The 27,364-nt window shown below is 39.3% G+C and overlaps 1 protein-coding gene and 1 pseudogene across 13 annotated transcripts in view; one reads left to right on the plus strand and one right to left on the minus strand.

The window, feature by feature from the left end:
* CDON (cell adhesion associated, oncogene regulated) overlaps window positions 1-27,364 on the minus strand; it is a 191,209-nt gene that overhangs the window by 110,740 nt on the left and 53,105 nt on the right. For 2 of the 13 annotated variants that reach the window (XM_069079824.1, XM_069079830.1), the window contains exon 1: window positions 6,851-7,136. The exons of 5 other annotated variants lie outside the window; for them this stretch is intronic. The gene's annotated coding sequence lies outside the window, so the exon portion shown is untranslated. Of the gene's footprint in view, window positions 1-4,161; window positions 4,246-6,850; window positions 7,137-9,190; window positions 9,555-9,966; window positions 10,147-27,364 lie in introns of those variants that run through there. 6 more of the 13 variants (XM_069079825.1, XM_069079829.1, XM_069079828.1 and 3 more) reach the window with 6 other exon arrangements.
* Window positions 19,755-22,297, plus strand: LOC138154843 (large ribosomal subunit protein eL8 pseudogene; annotated as a pseudogene).

Consider the following 27,364-nt stretch of genomic DNA (forward strand, 5'->3'; position numbering starts at 1 on the left):
ATGAAAATAAGCCAAAATAAATGAGAAAAGAATTAATGCCTCACCCACAGATTGTGATGCTATTTTTCTTTTTATTGAAGTAAAATAAACTGCCAAGTTCTGATGTCACAACAATTTCACAGCCTGATAAAAGTAGCACTTTATCCATTAATCATTTCCCTTGCCAATTTCACCTCCAAGTAGGTAGTGTATGCAATTATCTACAAATAGACATCAAATTATAGTACAGAAGCAAATACTAATTGCTTGCATTCTGTTACTATACACAGAGAACAATGCTCAGTTTGTTTCTTGGCAAGAGAGAGACCAGAATATAGCTTTAATATTTAAACAACCCAAGACACCATGAATGACATTAGCTCACATTTATAATATTTTGCAGTTTATAAAGTACTTTCTTTGCAACGATTCTGCAATTTTTTAAACCAGATCTGAGATTTTTATTACTATATAGAAGTCCAAAGGAAAAACTCTCTTTTCCAATGCAGATTAGTACCTTTTCTAAATTTAAGATTTACAAAAGTGCCTGAACATTGAGAGATTTAGTAAACTGCCAGGGTCACACAGCCAGTATGTGTCAGGGTAGGAGTTCAATCAGTCTTCCTAACTTTAAGGCCAGCTTTTTAAGCATTATGCAACTTCGGCTCTAGTGAAATTATTATTAACATCAATGTACTATTGATAAAACTGAGGCTCAAAGAAATTAAATGATAGAGCAGTGTCTGAGCTAGAAATCAATCCCAGATAGTCTGACTTTAAGTCAATGATGCCACTAAATTCCAAATACCAAATATTGTATCATAATATACATATTTTTAACATTTTACTGTTGTCTTTTATTTTTTAAAGCGCAGTCACTGCCCCCTCACTTCTTCTTCCCCCTACCCACAAGGGCCCATCTTTGTAACAAAAGACTAAGCAAAAAAAAAAACAAAAAACTAAGCAAACCAACCAATATACTGGCCACAGGTGACTGGGTATGCAACATTTCATACTCTCAGTCTATCACCTCTCTAGCAAAAGAACAGAAAGTATGTTTTATCATCTGGCCTCTGGAACCATGATAGGTCATTGCATTTAATCTGGGTTCATTCAAAAGATACTTATGTGTCTATGCACTAGGCTCTGGGGATACAAAGTCAAAAGCAAATCATACCTGGCCCCAACGAGGTTACAGCCTGTAGTGAGGGAAAAAACAAACAAACATATACAGAAAAGTAAATACAAAGTTCATACAAAGCAATTTGCTGAGGGAGAAGGGGTAGATAGCCAATGAGAATCAATACAGGTCTCAGCAGGAAGTGGCACTTGAACTGAACTTTGAAGGAAGTTAGGGATTGTACAAAACAAGAGGTGAGGAGGTACATTCCAGCCATAGATGACCTGAGCAAAAACAGGAGGGAAATAGGATCTCCAGTACAGGAATAGCAAGTGGGTCTTTAGTGATTTTTTTCCCCATTTACATTACTGTAGTTATTGTGTGAATTCTCCAGATTCTGCTTCCTTCATTCTGCCTCAGTTCATTCAAGTTTTCTTGAATATATTTCTCTGAATTTATCATATTCATCATTCCTCAAGCACAAAAAATCCCCATGATATGCACATAATTTGTTCAGTCAACCATCAAATAGCAAGCATCTAATTTGTTTCCAGTTTTTTGTCCCCCTTCCCCCACATGTATTTCAAACAATTCTATACACAGCAATTAGTGACATATCTAAAATACATGTTTTTTAAAATCTGAATAGTTTTTAAATGTAAAAGTACGAGTAAAATCTTCTGATAATGTGACATGATTTTCCTGGAGTTATCTATTCTTTTTACCTCTTCTCTTTCTTTATTCTCATATTTGTTCTAATACTCATTACTGTTCTAAGCTTGGTGAATTGTTAGACATGGCATATGAGTTTAACAGATTTCGTTGGTTTCTGATTGTTCACTTTTAAAAGGGAGAATTTCCCATCACAACTATTTCTATTTCCAGGGAGTCAAGACCCTTTGACATCCATTACACATCACATCATTCTGAGTTTCATCACCCTACAAGATGGGGGGTGATGGTAATGGCAAAAGGGTCAAGTGTGTAAAGAGTATGTATGGTATATATACTTATGCATATGATAGATACACACATATTTAAAACCAACTTTCAATACATTCCCATGTAACAGTCTGATCCTCAGAACAAAACAAAGAAATAGGGATAATAGGTATTATTTTCCACTTTTGACAGAGGAGAAAATTAAGCCCCAGAGAAATCTGTAATTTGCCCAACATTACAGAGCACAACACACTGCTTTATAAAGTACAGAACATAATTTAACCCTTTCTTGATGTTTCATGGTTTTACAGTGACTCCAATTCATCATTCTAAACATCAATTGTCACTGAAAAATATTATTGCCATGGATTAGGAGATATAAAATACTGGGCTAAATGAGTGTATTGACCTCAATATACACCAAAAAGTGAATGGTTTTAATAAATCTCTCATTTTTTAAAAACAATTTTATATAAATGACCTGCTTCGTTCTCCTAATAGTCAAACACAGAAGAAAAAAAATCTGGTTAACTGGAGTGAGGTTTTACTTAAGATCCATTTAGTGGTGTTTGTCTTTTATTACTCATGTTTTATACAGTTATGGTATCAGTTAGGTAGGATATGGCAAGAGGAGGTTCCAAAGTGTGAGAGAATGTTTTGGAAAGTTCACAGGTGTGCTAAAAATAGAGAATAGTAGCTAAGAGGGGTATGTATTGATATATTTCAGAAAACCCCTTCCATTCTGTTTCCCCCATTCTCCCTTTAGTAAGAATATGGCAAACAGACTTAACACTTAACTAGTTGGGATAATATGAGGGTTATGAAAAAGGATAACAAATAAAGGCAATCCCCAATTTATAAAAGGAATACACTCCCTAAAGTTCATTTGTAACTTGTTTTTTTGAAAGTCAGGATACATTTTCCCCTTAAGAATGTTATAAAAGGTGGTTAGGTTCCAGACCACTTCACAAACCTATTTCATAGATTTATAGAATACCAGAATTAGAAGGGGCTCTATATAAGAAACCACTTTGCAATAACCCTGATATTGAATAATTAAAAAAACAGGAAACATTATTTTAGTCTGTATAATGAACTTGTTCAGCCCCAAAATAGAAAAATTCCTTACATTGAACTAAAATCTATATCCTTCTAATTACCACATTTCAAGGATTTGTATTTCATCAACATGGGTACTCCCTCCACCAATGCAGATGGAAACCTATAGTTTATCCTGATAGGATATGCATGGATATACCCGACTGTACATATTCTTGAGTTGCTACAGCCAAAAATTTTCATCAGCTGGTGTCCAGTCCACTAGTCATGAGCTTCTCCAAATTTAACTAGGCTGGTCTTCTAACAACCCCTTGACTTGAAGCCTTTCCAGCTCTGTTAGGCCTGTTGGCTTATACTTCCCCTAGGACAGACTTGGATCCATGCTATGATTCATGTAAATAGGCAGGTGAGTTATCTTTCATATTTAATCCCCAATGTAACGTGTTTGTATACATATATATATAATACAACCTTAATAGTTCACACCATGAATTTGTCTCTCTTTACTTTACTTTACCCTGCCACAGTGAGATCTGGGAAAGATATTTAATGATTCAGAGAACCTCTCAATCTCTGGGGCTATAAGAGCTGATGACCAACTTCTATACATTCATCTTCTATGCACTAGTAAGCTGAACTCAGTCGCTAGGCCCCAGTCCTGACAGGTATGCTTTTTGCCTATTATTGGCCTCTAATTCCCAAACTATTCCAAGGCATACTGCTGTGCCTTTCCAGTTACCCTTTATGTGTTATCTTCCCCCATCAGAATGCAAGCTCCTTGAGGATAGGCACAGTCTTGTTTTCGTATGTGTGTCTGTGTGTGTATGTGTATCCTTAGTAATTGGCACAGTACCATAAACACAGTGAGTGCAAAACATAAATTGGAGTAGTAATACCATGTATTGCTTCTGAATACCTTTACCAAGTCTCCTTCCAGCAGTTAAAACACACTCCTCTCCTTCCCACTCCCACAAAACAAATATAATGGGAAGGGGGGGGAGAGGAGGAGACTAGTGTTTCAACTAAATGTGAGATTCTTCCAAAGTATGGGAAAGCCTTACCTTCAGAGTCTGAAGACCCTATTCTCTGTGACTTTGGGCAAATCAGAATCCCTCTGTGCCTCAGTTCTCTCATCTGTAAAATGACTAGAAAGGATGAAGAAATTTCTAAGGTGTTTACACAACTAGAAGATATGTCATCAGAATTTTGTAAAAAGGGAAGAAGACAATACAGAAAGGATTTTGCTTTAGGGTTTTCTTCCCTAATCCCATCCAAGATAAGAAACTGACTCAGCTTCTTCATAAGCTTTTCTAGGTACAAAAACAAAATTCAGCATACTCAATATAAATATAAATATAAACAAATATTTCAATATAAACAAAAAACTCAAAAAACAAATAGGTATAGTATGAAAGTAAATTTTAGGAAGGACAGTGTCTAAGAAATATTTATTATGATGTAGGTTTGGAGTTTTGAACCTAAAAAATAATTTTTGTTGAAAAACAAGACATAATACCAATGTGTTCAGTTTGTTCACATTTTCATAACAAGTAACCCTCTACCATGTATCGTGTTATTCTTGCTTACATTTTAAGGCAAAATGCACATTTTCTTTACATTGAGACAAATGTTGCTAATTTACAATTCTGAGTATAAACTCTGGTCTACTAAGCAGTTAAAATATTAGATACCTTAGAAAGCACTCCTTTCTGATATGCTATACTTTACATCTCCTATTGTCCAGTTCCCAAATTCCATCCTCTGAGAATTGGAAGATATGGAAAGATTTTGTGGAATGTGGGCCCTGAGGTGGTTTTATCAGAGTCAGCACATGTTTGTTGATTAATAACTGTCTTTAAATAACATAATTATTTTCTTAAAAGCAGCAAGGAAAAAGCACTGGACCTAAAAGTCAGAAGGCCTGGAAAAGAGTACTGGCTTCTGCTGCTGTGTGACCTTTGGTAGATCATTTCATTTCTCTCTGATTATCAGTTTCCTTATTTGCCAATGAAGATTTAAAAAAAAAACAAAAACCTCATCTACTTCACAGGGTTGTTGAGAGGATCAAATGAGATACACTATGTAGAAGCATTTTGTAAACTGTACAGCACTAAACAAAAGTAAGAATACTACTATCACAAAAAAAAAAAAAAGAGAGAGCCAATAGGAATTTTTATGCTGCTTCTGGGAAAAAAAGATCTTTTTTCATTGGCCAGGAACCTAACAAAAAAATGCTAATAAAACATGCCACTGAGTATTTCATAAAACAAAGTTCTTTATTCAGAATGTTTAACAAATGCTAACAATACTCTGAGATTATAGGTTTAGATGATTCTATATTATTGCCAACATCTAAAAACTCATCTGACAGTATTTCAAAGACAGAAAATTTGAGCAACAGAGCACATTAAGTTAACAAAAGGATAACATATTCTCAAGGATAGCAAAAAAAAAAATGCTATATCAAATTCTCAATCCTTTGTTTGCATGTGGGTCATTTCAAAATAAAATAAACTAACCATTTTCAAGTGGAATCAACTAAATAAGTAGTAGTGTTACCTAAATAGACAACTCAGTGTAACCAGTGCATTTTTTTTTGTCAAGTAAGGTATGTCAGACTTCTGGCTAACTTCCTTCATGCCTCATTCTTACTAAACAAAATGAAATCCTAAAATCATGTTTTAAAAGTATCCCAATGACTTTCAGAAATGAAGCCCCTACTCAATATTCTAGATTGTTACTGGAAATATGAAATGTTGTTTCAAGAACTTTTTTGTATTCTGATCACCAAAATATATCTTACCTAAACAACTAAACAAATGTAAACCCATGACATAATCAAAGTTGAATTTCACTGTTTACTCCAATTTATTCAGTAAGCCCTTTCCACTTGACTATGAGTAGTAGATGGCACACATTAGACTAAATGTGAGGTAAAAATTTAAAACATTCTTAATTTCAACTTCAAATTCCAAATTCAAACCTCTTAATTTTGCTAAGCCTGTCTTAGTATAGGAAGAATTTGGTAGGAGATGATAGGGAAGGAAAGTAAGACAGAAGAGAGATCCTGCTAATGACAAAATATAATCAATAAAACTTCAAACATGCATACTGAATACCTGCCCAAAGATACAAGGCTTTAAGATACAGTGGCATGCTCTACCAGTAGAATTCACTATCAATATTAGCTCTCTTACCCACAGACAAAAATCATTAGTATCAGTCATTAGAAAGCCTAGGTTATAATTCAGAACTGAGCCACACAGAAAAGCATAAGAGAAACAAAGTGAACTAATTCTAAATAATATTCACATCAATACACTGTTACTCTGAATATTGAAATTTTTAAGGTTTTATGGTATTCAATCATATTTTTATTTAGTTTTGTCTCCTACCAAGACAGCATGGCAGAGTTTGAAAAAACTCCTGAAGCAATGTTAGAAAAATAGCCTCAAGTAACAAAGATAAATTCTTAATAAATCAAAAGAAAAGATCAGAATGTTAAATGAGTGAAAACGCTATCATCAATATAAGAAACAGAATGGAAATATGGAAATAATTAGATTTTTTTAAAAACTGAAGTAATGCCTAAGTAACTGAGGTTGCCACCTCTGCAAAATCAGTTTCACTGAAAATAGTCTGATTTGCTTTCACCTGCAAAATTCATTTCAAAGGCATCAACATTTAGAGGCAAGAACAATTTCTAATACAACTTTACATACTTATCAACGAATCATTCAAATAACTTACCGTTTGCAAACGTGTATATGCTTGTGCTAGCTTCAGACAAGACAGCAGAAGAGTCACTTTCTGTACCTTAAAGTGAAGTTCATTTCAATGTAAAAGACATACCACCATAGCTCCACTTTTAATAAAGTCCTGATTATAAGTCTGCCTTTGGGTTTGGCTTTTCTCTTACAAGATAAGCTATTAAGTCATGCCTTGATTTTAGATCTGCTAACATATGGAGTCTTCTAATGTAGCCTCCTCCCCCGCCCATCACCACTCTGCTATGTTCTCTCTACACACGCACACATACACACATACAAAAAAGGCACTGCAGGGCAGAAATTCCTCAGGTGCTCGCTAATGGAATTCCCAGGGTCTTGGAGCCGCTTCGGGGATCAAGAGATCTCATAGCCCCTGCTGGGGTAAGGAGCAGCGAGTCTGTTCCATTTAATCAAATACAGAATGAATTTTCAGCTCTATTCACTAGCTTGTCTCCAGGGCTCTCAAAAGGCACCAGGCAGCTAGAATCACACACATGTGGCTCTTTTAGGCAAGTATAATTAGTTTGATTTTAAAAGGCCACATTAATAATATCACCTCAGGACTATTATTTAGAAGACAGATGACAATGATACTGTATGTTTTAAGCTTGACAATGGTGGAAAGCCCACAGACAATAAGAGAAAACTTGAAGGGGAAAAGAGACAGGTTTTTTTTTTCCTAATCCAAGATTTTCAAACTGACATGCTGTATTTCCCATATCATGATTCCTTAATTTTAACTGAAAAGGATAAAGTAAAATCTCTTTCCCCTTCTTTTTTGCCCCTCCCTCCCACTTCTCTTGAAAATGAACTAAAGAAAAGCACACAGCGACAAACTTCAAATGGATTTTCTCAATGTAATCCAAAGTGAAAACAGCAAAGCATTCTTCATCAATACAACCCAACAAAATTTGCTTTTTAAAAGGCACTAAGGGCATATCCTTCAAAGCTGAACATTTAGTAGGCTAGACTTTAAAACATTCCCCTCCAATCCCATTAAGATCTTTTTTTTGACAGTTTTGTTCCACTTTAACTGTTTCTTTATCTGTAATTTTATGTAAAACAAATACTAATAAAGGTGATGTCTTATTAAAACTTTTTAAAACAAACTCTTATTTTTCACATTTTTTAACTTGGTCATTCCTCAATGCCCCATCTCTATTAGCTCTGTCCTCTGATCACTGAAACAGTATGTAATCCTTGCAATTATTTCCCCAGAAGTATAGAGGGCACTGATGTAGCCACTTTTCAGTATGTAAGAAACATCTAAGCAGAGATTTTGCTTTCAATAAAACAAGAAATGAAACAAACTAGAACATAGGATAATTAAACATGAGCAAATTAAGTTACTAAAACTTAGCAAACTGGGAGGAAGGGAGGGGAGGCAGGAATAAGAACTTTTTAACAAGGTTTCCCTGGCCCTTTTAGCAGCAAAACCCTATGACAGAACTTGGCTCTTCTAGTATCCTGGACTGACCCAGCCACCTTGCTGATCTGAAGAAAAGGTCTGTGTTAATTCCTCCCACACCAAAATAAAGCACCTGCAAAGGAGGTAAGGGTAGTGATAGACTTAGAAGGCAACTGCCACATGCTACATTATTAGCATGATGTCTTATAATTCTTTGTATAGTACTTTCTGGCATTCGAGTTGGAACTGTTTAAGCACTTTCCATAGAAAAGAAGGTTGATGAGACCCATAGCAATCAAAGCATCCATCCCATGTGAGTTACTAGACAAACAATAACATAGTACTTCTAGCAAATGATTTTCCTGGTTGACTAAACTATTCAAAGAAAGATACAATTTCTATAATCAAGTTTTTATATGAAGTTTAAACAACACACATCTTTGCTGCATTTCTTAATAGAGATATAAAATGTTTCAGCTTTACACAATGCCAAACACACACCCAGGACATATGTCTTTACAAAATGAAACAGGTTTTCTCCATCCTTCTCATATAACTACAGTAGAGTATTTTGTGCCTCTCCAGGTTACTAAAAATGGTCTCTAGTTGTGAGCAGTTATATTAAAACAGCAGCTAATTTAAAATTTCCAGAAATCTTCCACAGCTTTTCTATCTTATCACAAAAGCAGAACTGTCTCCACAGTTATGTAAAAACAGACAACCACAAGTACAAATACAAAATCCCCAAATAATTGTCAGTTTAGAGCTTTCAACGAGTTTCGGTGAGAATTAACTCATTCAAAATTAGCTGACAGTTTGGGGGTTATCACATCAGTGAATTATTTCTATCAAAATAACGTTAAATAGCCTGGCTCCCTGTGCTCTCACTGGTCAGCACAAATTTCAAGTCACCTTTTAGTCCAAACCTTATTTTCCAAGGTGTTCGAGTTAGGAAAGAATGTTGATGACGTCTCCCAAGTTCTAGTTGAGTTCACTATTAAGAAGTCTGTCTTACAAAGCACCTGCCACCCTTACTGGTCCTGAGAAGCAGAAGCAAGCACCCTGAACAGCAGTCTCTCCAGCCTTCCACCTGATTTGGAGGAGCTGGGAAGAACAATAAGGGAGAATGGTGAGGGAGTCTATCTATCCCCCTTCGGTGATTTATTACTGAAATTCCTAGATGTGAGGAGAAAGCAAGCACACAAAGGTCTGAAAGCTGCAGACTGAAATAAATAGCTAGCTGTAATGTATTTAGCAAATGATAATGCAAACCACAGAAAGCTTTACACAGAAGGAAAAATACACTCCCTGGGGCTGGGAAGTAACTGAGTGTGTGGAGACAGAGAAAGATACATTGTGGAGGAAATTTCTCCGGCTTCTCCCTACATATAAATCACTGTCCCTCTCGAGGGGCTAGGCGGGGATCGATAGGGAGGAGGGAAGGCAAGGGAAGAGAAGGGAGGGAGGGTCGGGGAGGGGGCTGCGCGCAGCCCCCACACTGCACGCACACCGCTCCCTCTTCACCTGCCTAGGCGGATCATCGTCACTGAGCCGGGGCTGCTGACACCTCATCCCGCCGGCGCCCCCCCGAGCCTCCCCACGACCCAGTGCCCCCGGCGGGGGTGGTCCGTCTTCCGCGCCCCCCTCCCCGTGTCCCCCCGCCCGCGAGCCCCGCGGGACTCCCGCACCTCTCAGCAGGGCTGGCTAAGCCCACAGACGTCCTGCGCGGCAGCCGGCTCCGGGAGCCACCCCCAGGTCATCCCCCAGCTCGGCGGTGGCGGCGGCTGAGGCTGGGATCCGAACGGGCCCCTCCATCCACCGGGCAGGGGCGGCCGGGAGAGCGCGGCGGCGCCTCCCACACCGGGGGCGCGGAGGCGGTGCGTACGAGCGCGAGGCAGGGCGGGCGAGCGAGCGGGTGGGCGGCGGGCTCCCCACTCTCCTCACCCCCGTGCACGGGCGCGAGCCGGGGCACCGGGGAAGGGGGGAGGGAGGCGGGGAGCGGAAGGCGGGACCAAGGGCGCGTCCCCGCGGGGGCGCGCCGAACTCCGATGGGGGCGCGCGGGCGCGCAACCCCGCCGGCACTAGGCCAGCCGCGAAAGGGGTTGGGTGAGGGAGAAAGAGGCGGGTCTTAGAGACACACAGTCCTCTCTGAGGAGGTGGGGCGGAAAGGGAGGAGGTGGTTCTCTTGGCCGCGCGCGCAGTTTGCCAGATCAACCAAGGGAGGAGGGGGGGGGAGATGGGCCATACCAAGTCTGAGTGAAGTACGGGGTAAGCGCTAAGTGGAGGGGTCACAGTCCCCTGGTCTCTGTGCTCTCCGCGGGCTCCTCAGGTAAAAGACTTTAAGCAGGGTCTGAATACAGATGCCCCATGGGGTGACAGCGACAGGGGAAATGTTTGTCCTGGCATCAACATAATCCTCACACACCTCCTACCCCTCACCTGTCCTTCTGTGGAAGAGGCTACATTCCTCCTCTGGAATTGCTGGAGGTTCCACCTTCAGCCTGTCTCCCCGCTGTCAGACAAACCCTGCAGTCATCAGCTAAATCGAGCCTTGACCCACCTAGGACTTCTTTCCTCTCGTAGCCCTCCTAACGGCCTCGGTAGATTCAGATGCCACATAACACACATGCACCCTCCCTATGCTTCAGTTTTCCTATTTCTTGAGAGGTCTTGTGTGTCTTGCGGAACTTGGAGCCCAGAAATAAGCACCGACTGAAGCCATAAATGCAACAGAAAAAAAAGTCTAATGAGAAATAATAAATACCTTCTAACTTTCCCCTAGATTTTCACTGAAATGCTTCCAAAGAATTTCATGTGTTTCTTGACCCACGTGATTGCCCATCCATCATAGTCTGGACAATAAGCATTCTTCATCCTTTTGCATTTTCCTTTTATATGGGCCAAATTTTTGAGTGATTGTGGAACTTGTTTAGGGCGGATCTGCAATGTACCAGGGCTTGACCGAAGCGGCAAAATGTCATTCACAAACAAAAGCATTCAAAGAACCCTGCCATCTCTACAGAATCCTTCAATTCAAATCCATTTAAGTCAATAAGCATTTATTAAGTGCCTACTATGTGCCAGAAACAGGGGGTAATAATCTGAGGTCACAAAGAAGGGCAAGAACAGTACCTACCTTCAAATAGCTCACAATAATCCAATGAGGAACAGCTGCTCCTTGCTGGTGGCAAGCATGTTTCCCTATTTTATGTCTCTCTTGATATTACTAACCAAAGGGTCTTCATCTTCTACCAAAGTTATTTCCATTTTATCTTTGAGGAAATCTTGTATGATTTTTGATATGCATAGAAGATACCCTGTTAGAGGAGATCTTTTGAAGTGGTATTTTGTTCTACCAGTTTATATGCTTTTTAAAGTAAAGGAATATTGTATCTCTATGCCTTAAAGTCAGTTATGTACAGATCTGTTCTGTTAAGGAGTATTATTTCCAAAATCCTACTGCCTGTTTCCTCATGAAGAATGCATGTGTAAATTTTGTCAGAAAAATGTTGTAGAGTTGACAAAGTACGCATATGTGTCAGAAGTTATTGATATTCTCTTGGATTCCTCAGCAACTTCAAAATTGTCAAAATTTGAGTGTTACCCAAAAGGCAATTTGACAGGTATATGGTAGCAGTAGCATATTACCAATGAAGAATTGCAAAGGAGAAGCACTTTAAAAGATGTCATCAGAGAGATGTATGTTTGGAAGTGAATGTGGGTCATAACAATGGGCCACCTTTGCTTTCTATTAGTAACTATGAAACATCGAAAGATCTATAGTAATGTCCCCAGGAAGTTGAGTGACTCTATTGTAAATAATTTATAGGAGTATCTGAACAAAAGTTACATAGGATGAGAAGACATGGAAAGACTGCAATCTGCATCCATATTAATGAAGTCAAAATGGAAAGGTCTTACAATGGAGCTCAAAAGAGATAATTGTGGATAGACAATGATTTGACTGAAAAAAAGATGTGGAAACCAGTCTGATACAGTGAAAAAAGTGCTATATTTGGAGTCATAGTTAAATTCCAGCTCTATTACCTGCTAACTGTGTCCTCAGGCAAGCCACTTAACCTTTCTGAGCTTCAGTTTTCTAAAAAATGAAGGGCACTCTAAGATCTCTTATACTCTAAATCTAGGTAGATCCTGTGATCAGAGGGTTTTAGTGGCCTGCAACAAGCTCAATATGAATTAACATTGTGTTATCAAAACCAAAAAAAAACTGATGCGATCTTGGGCTACATTTGAAGAAGTATAGTGCCCAGGACTAGGAAAGCAATAGTCCCATTGTACTTTCCCTGGACTACAGCTAGAATATTGTAGAGGCAACACATTGTAATGTAGTAACCCCTTTAGAGTACTCCCAAAACATATACTTAAAGATTGGGTCCCCAGAGGACAGCTGCTACCTCAGGTGCTATAGATACCCCATTGGGTCTATGTCCCTGAAGCTGTAGCTTACAAGCCCCTATTGATGCGCTTCCTAATAACAATTAGTCCATTGATTCAATTAGCTCTTAGCAAAGATATTTTTTCAAATGGCAATCAATACACATATATGTGTGATTATAGTTATATAAGGGTTTTGTTTTTCCTTCATTCTCAATGTGAGGAGAATGTAGGAAGAAGGGAAAGAAAGCATATTTTTTTATTAAAAATATGTACATATATACACATATATAATTTTTAAAAGAAAATTATAAATTGTTATTGAGTTGTATCCAACTCTTCGTGACCCCATTTGGGGTTTTCTTGGCAAAGCTACTAGAGAAGTTTTCAATTTCCTTCTCCAGCTCATTTTACAGATGAGAAAATGAGGCAGAATTAGGTGACTTGTCCAGCTAATAAGTATCTGAGGTAAAATTTGAACTCAGGAAAATGAGTCTCCCTGACTCCAGGTCAGGTACTATTTTGCCACCTAATAATTCATATTTATATAACATTTTAAGGTTTGCAAAGTGCTTCACATATATTAATTCATTTGATCCTCATAAACCCCTGGGAGAGATTTTCTCCCTTTTACAGATAAAAATGGCAGAAAGTTTAAGTGACTTTCCCAGAGTCACACAGCTAAGGGACATGTCAGAGGCTGTATTTGAATTCATATTTTACTTTGTACAAGATTTGTATTTTATCTACCGTGCCACTTAGATGCAGGTGGCTATAAAAAAGGATTATAATCCTAAAACATTCCTTTTATAATCCCATACTATACTTTCCAAGAAGTATACACATAGTCTCTAAGTTAATGGATTGGTGTCTTCTTACTATATATGGGGGATAATGAGGATACTGAATGATAACAGGGGAATAGATGGATATTGAGTTTTTAAGAAATATTCACCGAAGCTTTATGGGATGCATGCTCTCAAAGTATAGTGGTAGTAGGTAAATGTGGAGAAATCATACATGTAGCACATGCTGCTCACAAGTCCTCTTCCTTCAGGGCTTAGACAGCTTCCTGTGGTTCTCATTAGGTACTGGGTCTCTGCTAGATGGGTTCCTAGAATCTGTCTCTCTTCTCTTGAGTGACGATCTCACTGTATTTGTGTCTACCTGAAGAGGGCATTTCTGCTCCCTGCTGGATGCTATGAATCCTATTGGTCAAGCAGTACCCCTTCAAGTCTATGAGGTCCATTAAGAGTGGAAGAGAAGATCCTTCCTCTTTTCCTAAAGGGGTCTCCCTGCACTGGCAGATCCTGACTTGAAGTCTCTCCTCATCTCCAGCTGCTGGAGTTCATCCAGAGATTAACTACTTAAAAATCCCCAGGGACATGGCTAAATTTTTTTGGCCAATTGTGTGGTTCCCCTCTTGACTCATTCATAAGTGTTTACATCTCATAGAGGGATCACATGCTTTGTTAAAATCAAAATTTGACTGAATTTAGGAGAGAGTGGAGAAAGAATTATGCCTATCCTTTACATTAGAATGGACATTGATATCATGGAAAGTGTCCTTTTGGGCAACCAAGATGATGAATCGCCTCAAGACCATGCTATACAAGGATTGGTTGAAGGAACTGGGGATGTTTCACTTGACTATAAAAGAAAAAAAACTTAAGAAGGGACATGGTAACTGGCATCATATATTTGAAGAACTGTGGTATGGATGAGGGAATTGTAATAGGTGTGTTCTACCTGAGAGACAGTTTTGGCCTAAGTGGTAAGGAAAACCTAGATCATTACAGTGACCCTAAAAATGGAATGGGATGCCTTGGAAAGTATTGGGTTCCCCCATATTGGAGGCCTTCAAGCAAAGGGCTAGATGACCATTTGCTTAAGGTGCAGTTGAAGCCATTCTTGTTCAGGTATGGGCTGGACTAAATGGCCTACAAAGTCCCATCCAGCTTCTAATTCTATGATTCTATGGCCCTTTTGGTTAGGTATATTTCAATAATCTATTGTTAGGATGAAAGTAAGCATGGAAATGGATATAAGACTGCTCATCTTGAGGTCAAGAAGATAGGTTAAAGTTCTGCCTCTGACACTTCCTAACCATGAGACCTGGACAAGTCACTTGTATTCTAGCTGCCTCCGTTTCCTCAGCTGTAAAATGAGAATAATAATAGGCCCTATCTTACAAGGTTGTTGTGAGTATCAAATGAGATCATTTTAAAGCACTTAGTGCCAGTATCTGGCATATAGTCAGTGCTTAATAAATGATTGTTTCCTATTTTCCCCTTCATAGGCAACAGTCTACTAATATAAAAAATTGAGTTACTCATCTGCATTGATGGAGGAAATTTCCGTGCTGGGAAGTACTCACACTGAAGAAAATAATCAGTCCAGAGTAAAAACAGAACAAGATAAAAATAAGCAATGCTGGGATAGTGATCTCCTGGTGGGTGAAATGGTAAATCTTCTTGGCTAAGCCCCTTACTACCTATAAGTACATTAAATATTTGAAGATCAAACAGATTTCAATGTATCCAGCTCCTGACTTTGATCTTTTATTTTATTTTGATTCTATTTATGTAGTAGAATCCAGGCTGTATAAATTACAAACTAGAAAAGGACCAAAAAAGGGGAAACAGCACATCCTAGAAACCATTTGGTTTCTGACCTTTCTTTTCATTATATGGTAAAGGTACCAAAGTTCAAAACAACAACCAAACCCCCACAATAAGTTGGACCCAGAAGGCTAAACAATAACAGAAGTAGGCTTGTCTCCATTTGGATGGTTTCCAAATTTTTACCACAAAGATCCCATTAAATATACAGGAAGCTCTGATTATTTATGATGTAACTTAATATTGACAGCTTATTAAATGCCCTGACCTTCCCCACTAACCTTTGGAATTATACAACTGGCAGCTGCATGACACCTTGGCTATCAAGGTAGGAAAAAATGCAAATCATCCATTTCTTTTTGCATGATCATTTATACTTTCTCCAGGGCAAAAAAAAAAAAAAAGCCTCAATGGGTTGACTGCATTCCCCCTGTCTTGTACATTTCCTGAAATGTGTGCGAGTAGATTTCACAGAGAAAGAGATTTCTATGGCCTTTTATGTGCTGAACAGGCTCAGCTCAGAGCCTACTGTCTAAACCTATTATACACAGATCACCTAACTCTGTTACTGAGTTTGTGATGCTAGATTAATTTACCCATACAACAGCTCAAGAGAAAACGACTTTACACAACTTTTTCTGCACCAATACAAATCGTGAAGATCATTTTACAGGAAAGAAAAAGACAGCTCTGTAATGGAGTACACTATTAAACAGACTCTGATGCCACCTTTCCTTTCATTTCATACAGTGCCATGGGGCAAACAAGACCCTTGCTGAGTAGTGAAAGAAAAAGAAGAAGGAACTGAAAGAGAAAGATGAGGACTTGGGAATGTTTGGGGAAGGTGGCAGTTGAAGAATGGGTTATTTGAGGCTGGATGGTTTCATAGAAAGAGTAGGGCACAGAGAATTGGGAGCGGTCTACAGTATTATTCATTCCCAGCTCTGTCATTATCTTTTTGTCTTGCTGTGTGAACTTGGGCTAATCACCTAGCTTCTCTGGTACAGTTTCCCTTATCCTCTCAAAAGAAGGATAAAAGAGCTATGATATGTCAGCTTCTCTAAAGAACCTGACTATACAAATGCCAGGCATTGTTAAGGCAAATTTTAGTAACCTTAACTAGGAACTCCAGCAAACGTTGGACCAATGAGATTTTGTATATTGTCTTAGCTGACACCCAGAGTATTTCATTTTAAGTACACAGAAGGTAAAGAGCAAGTCCTAGAGCCTAAGGCATAACTCTGACTGAATTAAGCCAATAAACTCAATAAGTTTGGTGTTTAGCAGTGTTATCTATGCAGCCCAATTCTTTAACAAATTTGAATAACTCACTGAACCATATTGTACATGCAGCTACATAATAATAATAATAATACCTACCATTTATATAACAATTTAGTCACAAAGCACTTTGCATCTAATTATCTTATGTGACCCTCAGAACAATCTGATGAGGTAGATAGAACTATTATTTATTATCTTCATTTACACATCAGAAAAAAGAAGTGCAGAGAGGCTTACCCAGACTATTAAATGGTAGAGTCTGAATTCTAACTAATTCCAAGGCTGTTGTTTTTTCCACTGAATTACACAGCCTGTTCATTAACATTTGTTAAAAATTCCCTAACAACATCATGAATTAGCTTTATTTAAACTAACTAATTCTAATTAATACAGTATTATTTCACTTTCCAAATATCCCTCTAATTTTTTCTGATTTTGAGCAAATGATGGTTCTATATGAGTATGGGAAAACCAAATATAAATGAAGAGAGAGTGGTGTTATAATCAAATAAAACTTAGAACAGAATCAATCTAGCCTAAGAATAATAGTTATTATGTATATAGTAATTATCCAGAATCGAGAATTCATATAAAGTATTATCAGCTTTATTTTTACACAGACATGTCAAATATTTCATTTTTCTCTTCTCTGTTTAGTTCTCCAGTACTAGAAGCCAGACCTTAGCTCCAGGGCAGGAGACCCAGGTTGACTTGCTAGTTTCCTTCAAAGTTTGACTCAAGCCATCTCTTTCATGAAACCTTTCCTGATTCCCATACCTGCTCATACTTTCACAAAAAAATTACTTTGTACCAAATGCTATTTTTTTATGTGTACATGTCTCCTCCTTGCCCCTCAAAGGATGCAAGATCTTGAGGACAGGGACCATTTCAATTTTGTCTTATCTCCAGAGCCTGGAATTGTACTATCTAGCAAGCACTTAAAAATCCATTGATTGTTGATCAAATAGATAAAGTATTTTGTAAACTCTAAAGCATCCTACAAGGCACTAGCCCATTCAGCAAAAATACAAACATCTTTTGGCTAGGCCACACCCAGATATGAAACTACCTATCAGTTCAATATCTAAGATCTAGAAGAGACTGATTCTCAGGGGCCCATGTCAGCCTTGATCTAAGCCACTAGCTTCTGTTCCCTTCACTCCAGAAATTTCTCTAGTAGTCCAATGGTCTTTGCTGGACCTGTCTCATCTCAAACTGCCATGTCTTGTATCCTGACCAGACTCTTACAACTTGCACCTCCCCCTAATCCTGCCTGCTATGAAGCAGGCTTCCTTGGACACAATATTACCACCTGCTGCAAGGTCAGACTGGGCCTTAAACAGTCTGATCCCCTGCTATCTTCCATGGACCCCTCTGATACTCAGTCTGAATTTATTTCTTAATGGTTAACAGACTTCTCTTCCCTCATTCTCCCCCCATCCTAGGGGATTTTGAACCCCCAAGTGTTGAAGTACAAACCTTGATCCCCATTCCCCAACTTCCTGCTCTCTAACTCCCATTCCTCTCACAAAGGTAGCAACTAGCCAAAGTAGGATTCCCGAGGTGTAAGGTTCACCTCGTTGGCCTTAAGGTTCACCTTGTTTGGCACTCCCCAAATAAGCCTTAGAATAGTAACTAACTATTTAAATCATGCTTTAAAGTTTTCATAGCACTTCACGTTCATTATCTCATCTGAGCAACAGCGATGTGGTGAGATATGTTCTATAGGTACTGTTATCCCCATTTTGTGGATGAGGAAATTAAAATTCAGAGACATTAAGTGATATATGTTTATGGAGATACAGCTAGCAAGTATCTGAAGTACCATCCAGATATATCTTCTTGACTTCAAGTTCAGCACACCTCCCTCCACTAAGCAAGCTGCCTCTCAGGGAACAAAAAGAGTCATTTCCTGGTCTGCCCTCTCAAGCACATGCAACTGTTTCTGCCACTCATGTTGCCTCAATTACTCCTCTGACTTTTGGTTAATCACTTCAGTTCTCAAGCCCTGAGTTTCCTCACCTGTAAAATAAAAGAGTTGAACCAGGTCACCCCTAAGGGACCTAGAAAAAAATGTGAAGGACCCTAAGAACTAAGTCAAAAGCAGAGAAAACCTTGAACCCTTAGGTATTGGTAGAAGAAAGTTACCAGCAATAGAATGCCAGGAAGCTTTCTGCCTGAATCTGTGTCATCACAGAAAGCAATGACAGTGACTTTGAATATCCAATAAATCGTGGTCCTTATCACATTCTTTGAGGAAGAGCCAACTAACACTTCAAAAAGAATTATGTGCCTACTGTGAATGAGTACCCACGACACTCTGCTGGATACTGGGGATGCACAGAGCACATCTGGTACAAGATTTAGTATTTTTGTTGTCATTAATTGTGTCCTACTCTTCATGACCCTATGACCATAACAGGTCGGGCCCTTCTATCCTTTACCATCTCTCAAATAGTCTGTCCAAGTTCTTGTTCATTATTTCCATGACACTATCAATCCATCCTCTGCTGTCCCCTTTTCCTTTTGCCTTCAATCTTTCCCAAAAGCAGTCTTTTCCAACAAGTCCCATTTTTTTCATTATGTGGACAAAGTATTTATGCTTCAGCTTCAGTGTTTGACCTTCCAGTGAATAGCATAAATTAATTTCTTTAAGTACTGACTGATTTGACCTCCTTGATGTCCAAGGAACTCCCAAAAGTCTTCATCACAATTTGGAAGAGTTGATTCTTCTACATTCAGTTTTCCTTATAATCTGACTCTTGGACATTCATTACTAGAAAAACCACAGTTTTGACTATACTGACCTTTATCGACAAAATGATGTCTCTGTTTTTTAGTAAGTTCCCCAGATTTGTCATAGATTTTCCTCCAAGGAGAAAGCATCTTTTAATCTCATGGCTTCAGTCACCTTCTGCAATGATCTTTGAGCCCAAGAATATAAAGTCTGACACTGCTTCCATTTCTTCTCCCTCTAGTTTTTTTTGATGCTAAGCTTCAGGCTAGTTTTTCTACTCTCCTCTTTCACCCTCATCCAGGTTTAATTCCTCTTCACTTTCTGCCATCAGAGTGTATTATCTGCATATCTGAGATTGTTGATATTTCTCCTGACAACCTTAATTCCAGCTTTTGATTCATCCAACCTGGAAATTCACATGATGTGCTCTACATGTAAGTTAAATAAATAAGGTGATAATATATAGCCTTGTCATACTCCTTTTCCAGTCTTAAACTAATCAGTTGTTCTATGTTTAGTTCTAACTGTTTCTTCTTGACCCATATACAGGCTCCTCAGGAGACACGTAAGATGATTTGATACTCCCATCTCTTTGAGGACTTGCTACATTTTGTTGTTATCCAAACAGTCAAAGGCTTTAGTGTAGTCAGTGAAGCAGAGAGACATTTTTCTGGAACCTCCTTGCTTTCTCCACAATCCAGTGAATGTGGGCAATTTGGTCTCTAGTTCCTCTGTCTCTAGCCTGCTCTTCTGGTAATTCTCAGTTCACATACTACTTGCTGGCATGTGAAATGAATACAATTGTTTGGTAATTTGAACATTCCCTGATAGTGCCTTTCTTTAGGATTGGTACATAAACTAATCTTTTCCTATTCAGTGAACACTGTTGTGTTTTCCAAATTTACTGGCACAATAAATGCACCTCTTTAGCAGCAGTACTTTTTAGGATTATAAAAAGCTCAGCTGGAATACCATCATTTCTGCTAGCCTTATAATTAGGAATGCTTTCTAAGGCCCACTTAACTTCATGTTCCAGGATGTGAACTCTAGATCAGTAACAACACCATTATGATTGTCAGTGATGTTAAGATCTTTCTTTTGTAGTTCTTTTGTGTATTACTACTTCTTCTAAATCTCTTCTGGTTCTATTAAATCCCTGCCTATTTTTGCATGAAAAGTCCCTTTGATATCTCTAATTTTCTTGAAGAGATCTTTTATCTTTCCCATTCTATTGTTTTCTTCTATTTCTTCACCTTGCTCATATAAGAAAACCTTCTTATCCCTCCTTGGTGAATTCTATATTCAGTTGGATAAAATCTCAAAAATGACAAAATCATATCTGTTTGAATCCAAGAAGAACTGTTCAACATCACAGTAATACAAGTCTATGCTCCAGCTACAGATGCTGATGAGGCCAAAGTTAATCATTTCTATGGAGACCAACAATAGAAATTACACCTAAAAAGATGTCACATTCATCATAGGGGATTGGAATGCTAAAGTAGCAAATCAAAAGATAATTGGAATAACAGGCAAGTTTGGTCTTGAAGTACAAAATGAAGCAGGGCAGAGACATAATGGAGTTTTGTCAAGATAACTTGCTGGTCATAACAAGCACTCTTATTTCAACAACCTAAGAGGCAGCTCTACAAATGGACATCACCAGATGGTCATTATAAATATGTGATTGATTATATACTTTGCACCCAAATGTGGAGAAGCTACATGGTAAGTTAAAGCAAGACCTAGAGCTAACTATGATAATGAGCTTCTTATTGCAAAATTCAGACTTAAATTGAAGAAAGTAGGGGAAACCATCAGATCATATAGGTATGACCTAAATAACATCCTTTATTAATATGAACTGGAGGTGATCAGTAGATGTAAGGGATTAGATATGGTAGACAGAGTGCCTGAAGAACCACCATGGACAGAAATTCCCAATAGTGTAGAGAAGGCAGTAACAAAAAAAAGATTCCAAAGAAAAAGAAAAGCAAGGAAGCAAAATGGCTATCTGACTAGCTGAGGAAAAAAGAAAAGGGAAAGATAAAGGAGAAAAGGAAAGATATACCCAACCCAATACAGAATTCCAAAGAATAGCAAGGAGATCTCGTTCAGCCAGCCAAGATGCCAAAAGGGAAGAAGGCCAAGGGGAAGAAGGTGGCCCCAGCCCCTGCTGTAGTAAAGAAGCAGGAGGCCAAGAAAGTGGTCAATCCTTTGTTTGAGAAGCATCCCAAGAACTTTGGCATTGGTCAGGACATCCAGCCCAAAAGGGACCTTACTCGATTTGTCAAATGGCCTCAGTACATTAGACTGCAGCGTCAAAGGTCTATCCTTTATAAGCATTTGAAGGTTCCGCCAGCAATTAACCAGTTCACCCAAGCTTTGGATCATCAGACAGCTACACAACTGCTTAAACTGGCTCACAAGTATAGACCAGAGACAAAGCAAGACAAGAAGCAAAGGCTGTTGGCTCAGGCTGAACAAAAGGCTGCAGGCAAAGGAGATGTCCCCACCAAGAGACCACCTGTTCTCAGAGCAGGTGTTAACACTGTTACTACCCTGGTAGAAAACAAGAAAGCACAGGTGGTAGTGATTGCACATGACATGGACCCCATTGAGCTAGTGGTCTTCCTACCTGCCTTGTGCCAGAAAATGGGGGTTCCTTACTGTATTATCAAAGGTAAAGCAAGACTAGGAAGCTTAGTTCACAGAAAGACCTGCATGAGCCTTCACACAGGTTAACCCTGAAGATAAGGGAGCCCTGGCTAAGCTGGTGGAAGCCATCAAAACCAATTATAATGACAGATATGATGAGATCCATCGTCACTGGGGTGGCAATTTTCTGGGTCCAAAATCAGTGGCTCATATTGCCAAGCTGGAAAAGGCAAAAGCTAAGGAACTTGCAACCAAATTGGGTTAAATGTGTATTTGATTTTCCCTATATAAAAATAAAAATTTAAACAACAACAAAAAAAAGAATAGCGAGGAGAGATAAGGTTTACTTAAATGAGCAATGCAAAGAAATAGAAGAAAACAAAATTTAATATAATGCAATGTAAATGGAGGTAGAGAATGCTTGGAAAAGGGACTGGGAGTCATGAAAGAGAAAGAAGCCCCGAGGTGCCACAGAGGAAAGATAAGGATTCTAAGAGATAGAGGTAATGAGGGACTACCAGCCAGCCAAAATTGCATGAAGGCAAAAAATGTGAGAGATGGAATGCTGAGTGTGGGAAACAGCAGCTTATAGTCCTAGTTGGCTAAAATACAGAGTGTGTTAAAGGGAACAGCAATAATATGAGACAAAGCTGGAAATGTTGGTTGGTGCCAGATTGGGGAGGGCTAAACTAAGGAGTCTGAGTTTTAGTCTAAAAGCAGTTGAAAACTACTGAAATTTTTTGTTTGTTTTGTTTTGAGTGGGAGAGTGACAGTTGAGCCTTAGGAAACAAATGTGAAGCCTTCCAAGGTTGTCTCTAGTTTATTCCTTCTTCTCTTCTTCCTCTCTCCTTTCATGGTGCCTCCAGGACCCCCTCAGACATGGAGTACTGTTATCATGCTTTCCCTCTGCCATGACCCCTACCCAACTAGACTCCCCCAAACAGCACCCCATACCTTGGAGTGCTTTTCCCACCCTCCCTACTAACAAAACCAACTTGCTCTGGATCCTACTCTCATGACTTCAACTTTACCTCATGAAATGTTAATAACTACTAAAGCATAATTCTCTTCAATTCAATAGACACTCATTAAACACCTATTTAGTCCAAGACCCTATACTAAAGATTACAATCTCAAGGGGGGAACACAAGCACATTAGTCATTGGATAACAGATTTCAAGATGGGAGTGACACTATAAAGGGATAGGAAAATAGAAAAATATCAAGGGGTCATCAGTTACAACTCCCTCATTTTACAGATAATACACTGAGGCACAGGGAGATAAGTGACTTTCCCAGGGCCATACAGCTATATGGGAGAGTGAGAAGAGTAAAATATCACTTTCATTTGGGAGAATCAGATTTTTCGTGGGAGGGAACATCGGAATTGTGCCTAGAAGAAAGAACAACTAGAAATGGAAGGGTGAGGAATAGGGTCAGGTGGGGTCCATTTCAAGCATGAGGAACGTATAGAGAAATGGGCAGAGCAAGGGACATAGAGTAATCCAATGGCTTAAATTATAGATGGTGTGCAGGGAAATAGTATGAAATAAGATGAGATAGGTAAATTGGAGTTCAGTTTTAGAACACTTTGAAAGTCTTATTGGGTTACTCTATCCCTCCCCCCCTATAAAGAAAGGAATAAATCTCTAATGATGTAATTTAAGCTATTGTGGCAAGGCACTGGAGAGATATTCAGGGAGAGGCTAGGGCTTTGGTTTATGAGTAAATGCTTTCTGCCTTTCCTCTTCCCCCAAAGTTTGTAATCTCCAAAAGTGACAAAGCAATGCTCTAAGATCTCAAATTAACAACCTCCCACCTACCTCTCCAGGAACAGGACTCATGGGAAGACCAGTAGAAGTGCCCATTCACAAACTTCTTTCTCTCCTCCCCTTCCCTCCCCTTCCCTCCCCTTCCCTCTTCTTCCCTCTAGTCTCCTCCTACCTTCCTTCCTTCTCAGGCTCCTACCTGCATTCCTGGCCATCCCCTTTCCCACTCCCCTGTTGTATTCATTTCAATTAGATTTGTTAAAAGCTTAACACTGAGCCAATTAGCCCCCCCTACAGCCCAATCTCTTCAATTCTTTCACAAAAGGTTTCTACCATGATTAAAGGAAGGTGCCTGAGGAGATACTGTGCTTAACATTCCTCAGGAATGCCTAAGGAGGAGAGAAGGGGAAATAGGTATTTAGAGAAGAAACAAAGGGGGGGGGGGGGGGGGGGGGGGGAACCTAATCCTAAAATAAACCAAACTAATCAAAATGGTGGAATGCTAAACCTAGCTTATAAAATGAAATTGTTTCTCTCCAATTTCCCAAAGAGAAACTAGATGGAGCCAGGAAGACCCGGGTTTGAATTCTGCCTCAGACATGGCCTCGTGAATCTGGACAAATCACTTTACCTCTTTCAGTTTCAGCTTCCTCATCTGTAAAATGAGAGAAATGGACCTGATGGCCTGCAAAGTCCATTTCAATATGGTGAAGTTGGAAGAGCTCTGGGTCTGAGTTAGAGTTGGGTTCAAAGCCCAGCTCTTCCACTTCCCAGCTCGGGTGACCCCGGCAGGTCATTTGATGTCATTGAGACTCAGGGCTCATCTAGAAAATGAGGGGTCCAGAGTAGATGACCTCCAAAGTCCCTCCCAGCTCTATACCTGGGATCCTTTTTAAGGGCATCTCATCCATCCCCCTGACTCCATAGAGGATTGCTCCTTGCCTGAACCTGTTACAGGTCTCTGCTCTTCAAATCTTCCATTAGTAGAAACTACCCAGCCTCCAGTAATCCATTTACTATCCAACTAGTCTTCTTTATATTCAGTCAGCCTCTCCCCCAGCATAGTTCAAAGGATTTGGCACTCTGAGTAGCCCCAAGCTTCAGCTTCACCTGAGTGAATTGCTAGTAGCCTCAGTATTTTTCTATTACCCCCAAACCTTGGTTTTCCTATCTTATACAAAAAGCTGAATTAAGATTGTTTAAGGTTCATGCACATGTGCTGTGTGTCGTCCATTCTCCTAAGTACAAGGTCATAGGTAGTCTTTAATTAGAGCAAGAAATGTTTGAAGATTACCCCCCAAATGAGGAGGGCTATGAGCAATCAACAAAAACATCTTACCAGATGAGTACCTGAAATTCTTACCTTTGAAAAAAATTTTTATAACTATTCTTCAATATAATTGGTTTCCTTTGTAATCCTATGTATTTTACTTTATGCATTTAGAAAATATTATTATGAGAAGGGGTCCATTGGCTGCACCAGATTGCTAAAAAAAAGTCTGTGACTCAAAAAAAGGGGAGAACCCCTGCCTTAGATTCAGCTCTTTATACTCAGACATATTTAAAGAAAGTCCCTTATCTTCACAGAATGACAAAACCTCAAAATTGAAAGGATCTTGAGAGATCACATGTGACCCTCTGGGTCCTCAAGTGCAGCCCTTAGACTGAATTGAAACTTCTGTGAAATTTGATTTCAGTCAAAAGGCCAAACTTGGGGGGGGGGGGGGTGAGGGGCCCACATGTGGCCTCAAGGCCTCAAGTTCCCCACCCCTGACAATCCTTCTCTGGATATAAATCCTTTCTCCAGCATCCACAAATGGTCATCAATCCTCAGCATGTGGTTGGAATAACACTGTTGTTACTAGGTTGAAGATATGCATGACCTGGCAAAGAGAAGGGCACTGAAGGTATAGGACCTGCAGGATAGATAAATTGATGGTGGGCCATGGTAAAGAGGAAGAGGATTGAGAATGGTTGAGAATATAGGAGAATGAAGCAAGACAACTTGAACAAACAGGAGGAAGGAAACATGAGGGCCATTTGTGTGTCTTTGGGAGGAAGGTTTAATGGGAATGAAAACCTCAGAGACTTCTGTAAGGTAAGACTTCTGTAAGGAACAATGGATGGGACACTAAAACCTTACAATCCTTCACAGTTTAGCACCGAACCTGATCTAGTGAGCATTGGAAAGTGTGACCAGGGGCAGCCAGGTGGCTCAGCTAGTAAGAGCACCGGCTCCAGTGTCAGGATGACCTGGATCAAATCCGGGCTCAGACACTCAGCACCACACCCAGAAATAATAACTGGCCGTGTAACCTTGAGCAAGTTACTTAACCCCAATTGCTTAAAATAAAAAAAAAATTTTTTTTTAAAGTGTGACCAGCATAGTTTCCTTTTCTGTAGATTTTTTGCAAATCAGTTAGACTTCTGAAATTATGTAAATACAGCTTTTCATTGGAGGCTAGAAGTTGGAAGGAACTTTGAGAAATCCCTTCAAGAATGATGAGTTTGTGATTAACATTTTATAATTTAGTATAATAACTATGTCATAATCTGTTAGGGAAATTTAACAGATGCCTGTCCTGGAACTTTGATGGCTTTTGGCAAGAGGAAGTAGCTATTACAACGATAAGAACAAGTAATGAGAGCTAACATTTATATAGCACTCTAAGATTTGCAAAGCACTTTGTACAAATATCCTCTCATTTTATCCCTAAAACAACCTTGGAAGGTAGGTGCTTTTATCTCCATTTTACAGATGAGGAAACTGAGGTGGACATTTTCCTCTCCACTACCTACCCCTCATCAGTTCTTTCTGTTTATGGGGACAATCCCTCTGATTGGAGTGGGTGGAAGGTGAACAGTGAAAGGTTCACTCACATCTTCCCTTTAAGTGGGGAACCAGGTCAACCATCTCTTCATTTCCCACCAAGCTGCATTTCTCTGGATTTCAAAATGCTCCTCTTTCCCAACCCTACCAGGTACCTCCCCTTCCCACCATCAGCTTCTTTTTATGTGTTGTCTTCCCCTATTAGATTCTGAGCTTCTTGAGGACAGGGATTATCTTTTGCCTTTCTTTGCATTCCTTGCACTTAGTACAATGCACTTAGTAAGTTCTTATTGACTCACTGACAGAGGTTGTGATTTGCCCAGGGTCACACAGCTAGAAAGTGTCTGAAACTGGATTTGAACTCAGGTTTTCCAGACTCCAGGTCCAGAGCTTTTATCCACTACCTCATCTAGCTGCCTTATCAGCCATACTGGATTTCTGCTTCTGTCAACACTAATAGCTTTACAATCTCAGACTTAATTTCTCCAAAATCCCCATCAAGATGGCTCAAACAGAGATTTGAATGTACCCAGATACAAAAAGGCTCCCGGTGGATGGTAGGGATCCTTGGCATGATCTTTCTTTCTTGTTCTTCCTCCTTCCATTCTATTTCAATCTAGGTCTTTTAAGGAAGTCACATCTAGTCCAACCCCTAGCTAAAGCATGAATCCCATCGATAACATCCCTGACAAAGGACAAGAGTCCATTCAGCTTCCTCTTTTTTTTTTCTTTTTGGAGGGCAGTTGGGGTGAAGTGACTTGCCCAAGGTCACACGTCTAGTTTTTGTGTGTG

This window comes from Petaurus breviceps, unplaced genomic scaffold (assembly GCF_028583685.1).
Source record: "Petaurus breviceps papuanus isolate PSGF00001 unplaced genomic scaffold, PetGlider_PUasm1.0 91133, whole genome shotgun sequence".
Taxonomy (NCBI): domain Eukaryota; kingdom Metazoa; phylum Chordata; class Mammalia; order Diprotodontia; family Petauridae; genus Petaurus; species Petaurus breviceps.